Raw genomic sequence first — 8,809 nt, 5'->3', positions numbered from 1 at the left:
CCATTCACATCCTTATTAATCCCCAGAAAAGGCCTGTAAAGCAGGTAGGGCAGGTGCTCTCACCCATTTTGTGGATGAGGAAGCAGGCCCAGAGCTTCAGCTATCAGCCCAAATTTATGCAGTGGGCGTCTGGCACAGCTGGACCTCCTCTCCCGCCTCCATTCTCTGCCCATGCTCTTGACCCTCCGATCTCTTCTCCCTCTTGTTTCCAGTCCCCACCCTGGGTCCCAGCTCTGCAGAGCAGGGCTCAGTTTTTGGGTGCTGAGTGGATGCCTCATCCCTCCCTGGCTTAGGTGGCCAGCTCCATTCACTTCTGGAGTGCACTGACCCCTGTCACAGAGCCCTGCCCTCCACAGGAACTGACTCACGTGGGTACCTGGTGATGCTAATGCACAGACCAAATGCAGAAAGGAAAGTAGGTTTGCTGTTTGCCATCTGCACCTGGGATCCCTGAAGCCATTTAAAATCTGGGAGGCAAGACACAAAAATCAGGGAAGTTAAATGTCAACACAAAATTTAGAAAGCTCAAGACAAGACTAGTAGAGCTGACACTGTCCTTGGGTGGGTTACAGTGTCCTTTTTTTTTTTTTTAAAGATTTTATTTATTTATTTGACAGAGAGAGACACAGCGAGAGAGAGAGCACAAGCAGGGGGAGTGGGAGAGGGAGAAGCAGGCTTCCCGCTGAGCAGGGAGCCCGATGCGGGGCTCGGTCCCAGGACCCTGGGATCATGACCTGAGCTGAAGGCAGACGCTTAACGACTGAGCCACCCAGGCGCCCCGGTTACAGTGTCCTTAACCACTTTCCCTGGGGCTAGAACCCAGAAATGCCAGGCTGACAGTTCCTGATTTGCGTAATCAGGCTTTTTCAGCACATGAGAGTTTGCTGGTTTCTAGCTGTACCAGAAAGTCTGGCTTCAAATTGGTGAGGACCCAGATGGATGAAGAAAATGAATGAGGCTTCTATGGCCAGAGTCAAGGGCTCAGTTTAAGCCAATGTGCCCCCTGGTGGTAACAATGGTAGAACTGCAGCTATTGGTGACGGGGGTTCCCATTGATTCCGCCCACCCACTTGCTGGTGTGGCCTCCAGCACCTTCCTCCACTGCCCCTTGTCCCCATCAGGCCAGAGCTTGGAATAAGTGCCCCCTCCCAGAATTCATCATTTAAACGTGATCTACTTACAAAGAATTTTAATGGGTACATCATTACATAGATTCAAGGACACCCTTAAAGAGTTACGGAAAAAAAAAAAAAAAAAAAGTTATGGAAGCCGGGGGCGGGGAGGTGGGAAAGAACACCTTGTTGCACATTATGACCCGGAAAACTAGGTTGATGGCAGCAGTGCTCAACCCCAAGGTGTTGTCTCTGCCACCATTTCATGAGTTTTAGTAGAACCACTCAGTGCAGATTTTGCTCAGATAAAACTATGCCAATAAATATTTACAGTGTGCTACTTTGGGCAAGGCATGGAGCTAGGCTTAGAGAAGGAAAATTGAGGGGACAAGAGCCCTGTCACCCTGAAGCCATTAAAATCTGTGAATTAAGAGATAAACATCAGAGAAGTTAAAGCTCAATACAAGCTTTAGGAAGCTTCAGACAAGACTGGTATGGTTGTCACTGTCCTTGGGCGGGTTATGTAGCCTGGGTTATGTAGCCTGTCTACAACTCATTTCCTAATCCCAAATCAAACTTTCCTCATGAAACTTTGTGAGAGTTTGATAAGTTAATGCCCAAAGTGCTTACCCCAGAACCTGGCACACTGCATGGGCTTAATAAGCATCCACTGCTATTATTGTTGTCATTGTGATCACACGCACCAGTTGCTACAGGAAGGTATACGCTGAGATTTGTGTAGGAGTTTAGAGGTGAGCACTTTGGCTAGGCCCTTGGTGGAGAGGCTTTTTGGAGGAGGTGGGAGTTGAATGATAGAATCTTAGCATCCACAGTTCTCACCTGCCCCCTGGGCCTTAAAGACGGGTTAAGTGGGATGCATAGAGCAAACATGTTGGGCAGAAGAAGGGCAGGGGAAGAGCATGGAGGCAGGCACAGTTAGTGTGACTAGGGAGGAGATGTGTCCGGGTGACAGCTGGGCCACGGTGGGAATGGGCTCAGGATGCCAGGCTGAAGGATAAGGCCTTGTTCAGTAAGGGGGCAAGGTCAGGAGAATGTTCCGGGACTGGGGATTGAGAGGTGGTGGGTCGGGGTGCTGGTCCAGGGAAGGGAGGCACTTCTGGAGCCTCGGGTGAGAGGAAGTAGCTGCCAGCTACAGAGGGTGGATTTGAGGACAGTGAGGACAGAGAAGGAGAAGCTGGAGATGACAAAGTATGTCAGGCTTGATGACCACACAAAGCTGGTGCCTCTCTAGGCAGAAGCATTGAGGGGAAGGAATGTGGAGGGCAGAGGTGTCTACTTGGATGTGCTGAGTAGAAGGGGTTTGTGGTCTTCATCTGGAGATTCCAGGAGATAGGGATGGAGCTCATGGGAGAGGGTAGCACTGGACCCCTGGATGAGGGAGTCCCTGGCTTGGGAATGTCAGATGGGTCCTTGGAGGAGTGGGGGTCTCAGAAAGGGATAGGAGGAAGTAAGGGTCAGTCATGGGGAGCCCCCGTGTGTTGAGGAAAAGCTGTCAGGGAAGGAGGAGGAGGGTCACGATTTCCCCTGTAGCCCTCACAGCATGCATGGTACCATGCAGACTCTGGGAGATGTTGTCAGCACCCAATGGCTCTGTTACAAAGGGGACACATTTAGTGATGTGAGTTGTCCTCACCGGAGGCAGAAATCACCTGGGAAGCTAAGGGAATAGTTCTAGTGGAGAAGTGTAACCTTCCCCTTTCTTGGACCGTGCCCCTAAGCTGGCCAGTTGTCTTAGTGCCTTTCTCAGATGTCTCCCACCCATGCCCTGGGGCTGCCATGGCTGAGACCTGGCCCTGGTCCAGGCAGTGTCCCTAAGACAGCATGGGCATGTCAGTCTCCATACCAAGGTGTTCCCATAGCACCTCTGGCCCACACAGGTGGTTAGAAGGAACAGTGACCCCAGAGAACTTGTAGGTTGAGGGGTCACTGCTGGTGAGTTTTTTTTTTTTTTTTAAGATTTTATTTATTTGACAGAGAGAGACCCAGCGAGAGAGGGAACACAAGCAGGGGGAGTGGGAGAGGGTGAAGCGGGCTTCCCGCGGAGCAGGGAGCCCGATGGGGGGCTCGATCCCAGGACCCTGGGATCATGACCTGAGCCGAAGGCAGACGCTTAACGACTGAGCCACCCAGGCACCCCGAGTTTATATACATATAAAATATATGTAACAGTTATGTACGATTAAGAATGAATTCCATGGCCTCACCCTATATGTCTCTTCAGCTGGCTGTTGATTGGTATCCTTTATTATATTATTTAATAAACTGGTCATCAAAACTAAAAAAAAAAAAAAAAAATGAATTCCATGATCCAGCAATCCCACTTCTGGGTGTATGCCCCAAAGAATTGAAAGCTGTAACTCAAAGAGGTATTTGTACACCCATGTTCACAGCAGCATAGTTCATCCCACAGTTAAAAGTTGGAAGCACCCCAAGTGTCCATTGACAGATGAATGGCTAAGTAAAATGTGCCATATACATATGATGGATTATTATTCAGCCTTATAAAGGGAGGAAATTCTGCAATTTGCTACAATACGGGTGAATCTTGAGGACGTTATGCTAAGTGAAATAAGCCGGTCACAGAAAGATAAATGGTGCATGATTCCACTTATATGATGGTCTTAGAGTAATCCAATTCACACACAGAATGTAGAATGGTTGTCAGAGGCTGGGGGAGGGGAGCAATTGGGAGTTAGTGTTTAATGGGTATAGGGTTTCAGCTTCGCAAGATGAAAACAGTTCTGGAGATGGATGGCGGCAATGGCCGCATATGAATGTACTTAGTGCTACTAAATTGTACGCTTAAAATGCTTCAAATGGTATTTTTCATGTTATATGGATTTTACCAAAATTTCAAAAAAAAAAAAAGAGGTGAATTCCAAGGTTCATTTTAATTGAAGCTGAAGTGGCACACACGTAAAAAGGTGTCCAAGCAGGGGGCATGGTATGGCGTGTTGAGGTGGGCCTGGCTTCCATGCCCAGACCCCCAGCATAACCCGGCAATCAGTTAGCTGCGCCGATTTCTCACGTGTAAAATGACCGCCGCAATGTCCGCCCTGCCCCCGCTCAGGGTGTTATGTGGCCTGGGAGAGTGAGCTTGCACAGCCTCTCTGTAAACTGTAAAATGTCATGCAAAACCCGTTCAGCGTCTGCACTCTACTCTCTTGACTCAGGGGTCAACCTTGTGAGCTACTCCAAGTAGGGCTATGATGGGTCTTTCTGGTACGTGGCTGCTCATTTCAGGCTGTGTGGGGCCTGTGGCTTGTGGGGTCCTCTAGGGTTCCTATGGGCAGCTTCCAGGATGGGTTCTGCAGGACATTTTGGGCTGCCGACTGCAGGCATACCCAGAAAGACTTTGCAGCTTTTCTCAGCCATATTCTGGGAGGGAATTAAGCCTTACTGTATTAACTTTGCTCCTGTGCATTTAGGATGGCACTAAGAGAAACAAGGAAATAGACACAGAAGATTATTTTCTGTGTTCTGTGGTTCCACGAGGAATCTCAGTTGAGCCAGGCTGGGACCTGGTAGACCCAGAAGCCTCCCGCCTCAATGCCTACACCAGGGTGCCCCAGGGAATGAGAGGCCCAAGGGAGGCAGGGACTCACCCAAGGTCGCACAGAGCTGGTGGCAAAGCCAGCATTCAAAACCAGTCCTTAGATGCCAAGCCAGGACTGTACGATGGGTGACGTGACCATTTCCATTCCTTCTACATGGTGCTGGGGTTGACTTTTCTGGTCGTGACAGTGAATTGGTGGAGTTTGGGAGGCCTGAGCAGTGCCCTCCTCTTCCTTGTGAGGAAGCTCTGGCTGGTTCTGGGCTGTGGGTGGCTAAGTGCATTGCAGCCCCTGGCATGGGGGGAGGCGGGGCAGCAGCTAAGTGGTTTCTGAAAAAGGGCAGAAACGATGCGAAAAGCTCTGGGGTCCTCTGGGAATCAGAGCCACGGCAACAGCAGCTGCGGCCATTGCTGGAAAACGTTTTCCTTGAGTGCCAGAGCGGACCCACAGCTCATCCCTGCAGCGCTGAGTCACCACGACCTGGGGAGGGGCCAAGGCCCCTCACCGAGGCAGGGGAGGCAACTCTTCTCCCCACACCATTCCAGCTCTCCCCTCAATGAACGACGGCCTTGGAGCTCTGGGACCCGCCGTGTCTGGGGTGTGCCTGCGTCTAGCTGGTGAGTCCTTTTTCTTGTTTGATGGCCAGTGTCGATGTTAGCTTTTAGAATGGCATAGTGAGCTGTTGGAAGCTGGGCCTTGCCTCTGTCCAGCTGTGTGACTATGAGCAGTTCAACCAGCCTCTTAGCACCTCAGCCAGCCCATCGGAACTTGGGGTAATCACAGTGACTGCCTCAAAAGTCGTGGTGACGCTGAAGTCAAGCTATAGCTATCGTGCACTTAGCGTGGCTAATCACGAACACTTGGCAAGTGATAGTGGAGGTTGCTACTGTCGATGTGTATTATTTGCACCAGAGTCATCCTGGACCCTCATCCTGGAGCAAAGAGGCCATGGGTCTTGCTGAGGCCAGTGCTTTGGGCTGGAGGTTTCACCACATTGCCCTCTCTGTACCAACGGGGCGCTGGGCTGGGAGACAGGAGGCCTGGGTTCTTGTCCAGGCTCCAATCACTCTCTGTTTTGCGTAGAGTTCCTCTGGCTCTTCATGCATAGGTTGGGTAGCCCCCCAGATCTCCATTCCTCTTTAGAAAATGCTCAGATAGGCCAAGAGGGCAAGACTGATGTGGGCTGGGTCCTGGACCAGCTCCCAAGAGCTTGCAGGGAGGCCAGAGGCAGACAGATACTTTGAGCAGAGAGGGAGTAGGAGAGCTGCACCCCAGGATGTCTCATCTGGATTGGGGAGAAGAGGAAGGCTTCTCCCAGGGGGTGGACAGTGTCCTTCCTGGCTCTGGAGTTGAGGAAGACCCAGAGGCCAAACCAAGTCTTTGCTGAGCCGGGTCATTTTTTCAGGACTGTCCTTTAGTCCAGATTGGTGTTTGTGAATCTTGCATAAACCAGAACCACCATCTCCATCAGACACCCCAAGTCATGGCTGGAAATTCCCCCATCATTGCAGAACATTCAGCTGTGACAGGTACATTGCCACAGGACTCAGGTGCTAGACACACCCAGGCCTGGCAGTGGCAGGCCATCCTGTCCCTGTCCTACCCCACAACCCAAAGCAAATGGCCTCTCAGTCCCTGTCCTTCCCTCTGCTCCTGAAGAAGCCTGGCTTCCAGTAGGGAATCAGGTGCAAGGCATGCAGTGCAGATTTGGGGTTTCTTGACCTACTGAATGATGTGACTGTGTGGGCTGCTTCATGTTTCTTGGGTTTGGTTAGATTTGGACCAGTCAGAGGAAGAGGCAAAAAGGAACATCGCAGAATGATTTTGTGGAGACTCCTGCTAATGGGTGCTCTTGTTGGGATGTTAAGAGCTGTGAGTCAGGCAGCAAGTTTATTCTTGGTTTTGTGGCCAATCTTATCCAAGGGAATAGCCCTGGGAGAGCCAGGCCTGGCATGTGGCCTGGATCTTACTCAGGCTTCATTTTGGGCTTTGAGCTTCCTGGGATGCTTGTTTGAGCAGGAAGGTGCTACAGGTTCTGATAGGAAGGGTGTTGTCCCTGCCTGCCTGGCCCCAGGGCTGGGGAACCCTGGTTTGATCAGCCCCCCGCCCTGGGGTGAGATCTAGGGCTGAGTTTAATGGCTGAGAAGAGCCCTGAGCCTTCAGAGAGGTGGTGGGGTGCTGGAGATGCTCTAGGAACCGGGCTGCCGAGTACCAGATCCAGCTTCCTCCTCTGCCTGTGTGGCCTCATGTAACTGCTATCAAATACTTACTCAGAGTCTCCTCACTTGTCAAATACTTACTTTTTAGAGATGGGAAAGTGAAGTGAGTGCATGTGAAGTATTAGAACGGTACCCACCTTTGCGCAGGACATGCTCAAGCATGTCAATTATTTTCATTCTTACTAGCCTCCTGTTGCCTTTTGAAGATGACAGGCGCCCCATAGTATGAACAGTCCTGGACAGGAAGTTACCTTTTGAAAGCATAGACAAGTGCCGGTCTTCACGCTTCTGAAGCTTCTCATGGCTTCCTACCATCCACACAATTGTATCCACATCTTGTTCCTTGACATTCAAGGACAGTAGCCATCTGGTTCTGACCCTGCTGCCTGTCTTCCAGTCCCCCTGGCTTCCTCTTCATCAGCTAGTCTTCAATCCCCATCGTCTCCCCCAGTCCCAGGCCAACCCTGCTCTCCTTCCAGGCCCAGATCCTCTGTCACTTCCTCCATGAAGCCTTCTTCAGTACCCTGGCCCCTCCTACAAGAGCCCTGCCCCAGCCAGCACCCGGTTTCTGTCTCAGATGGGGCCTGAGCGCTCTCTGTGCCTCCAGGACAGGCCCGGGTTCCCGGTAGGGTTCCGTAGATGGGTGTTGAGTGATGGAATGAACAAATGGGTGAGTGGTCAGAAGTGGGATTCCCTGTGGCCGGGCACACTTCCTGCTGCAGGGTTTCCATCTGATGGACGACCCAGAGAAAGCCTCGGGCCCTCCTGAAAGAGGAACAACAGGCAGGAGGGAAAACGGGGCTGTCTCATTCACAGGATGCAGAGGGTGAGGCTGCCTCATTTTCTTCCCCCAAGGATCTGGGCATCAGATCGTAGCTGGTTTATTGCCAAGGCCCAACCATGTGCTCTGAGTGATAACTGCCTGAACTTGCACTTGAAAATGCAGGCCTTGGGGCACTTCCCATTCCTTCAGTGGCTATTTTTTGGAATCCAGCCACTGCTGGGACATGACTCTCACTTACTTCCTATGCAAATGGGAACAAAAAAGGTCTGTATCTGATCTCCTTCATGTCCCCCACAGTGACCAGCACAGCTTTTTTTCATAAGGAGGGGGATCAGGCAAGCTCCCTGCTCAGGAGGAGGTCACAGGGTGTGGGGGAGATAAGGCAGTGCCAGATAGAAATTGCTAGAGTGCATAATGGACGTTGCTAAGAAGGCCCCGAAGGATGATGGACAACCAACTGGGCCACTCTGGAGGGGTTTATGAGCATGGCCAGTGCAGAGCTTGGGGGTGTGGAGGACTCCAAGGGGAGGTGGCATCTGAAAGGTGGTAGGATTTGGGCAAGAGGAGGAGAAAGAAAAAAGCACCCCAAGTGGAGGCACTGCAGGAGCAAAGGCCCCTGAGACGCGGGACAGCCCTGGGCACCAGAGAGCGGGGATGCCCTACTGGATGGAGCAAAGAGTGGGAGAGGAGGTTAGGAAGCGAGTGGAAAACAGTTTCAAAACGAGTTCACGGCCATATGTCCTGGAAGGCCTGGACCAGCCCTGAATCACTTGAAGTTTAAAAGTTCAGGGATGCTTGAAATATACTAATTTCACAAAAATGACGAAAAGTGCAAAAAAAATCTCCTACCAACTCGACAGTTGCAGCCCCTGGGTCGAAGAGCAGAGGCAAGAGAGCACATGGCTAGTGACAGGGACACCTCGCTCGCCTTGTTCGTGAAGACACAGCCTGCCCTGCTCTTTGGGGTTGAGACATCCTCATCACCGAGGTCTCCCCCGAATGTACAGTCAGTGATGGCCACTCCCATTGTTTCCCTTACTCTGGTCTTGGAGGGAGGCAGAGCAGTGGTTACCATCCTACCTTGCACTTGAGGCACCTGAGGTCCAGAGAGGAGAGCAA

Source organism: Neomonachus schauinslandi, chromosome 15, assembly GCF_002201575.2.
Source record: "Neomonachus schauinslandi chromosome 15, ASM220157v2, whole genome shotgun sequence".
In the NCBI taxonomy this organism is placed as follows: domain Eukaryota; kingdom Metazoa; phylum Chordata; class Mammalia; order Carnivora; family Phocidae; genus Neomonachus; species Neomonachus schauinslandi.
Note: the sequence above shows the minus strand (reverse complement) of the source record.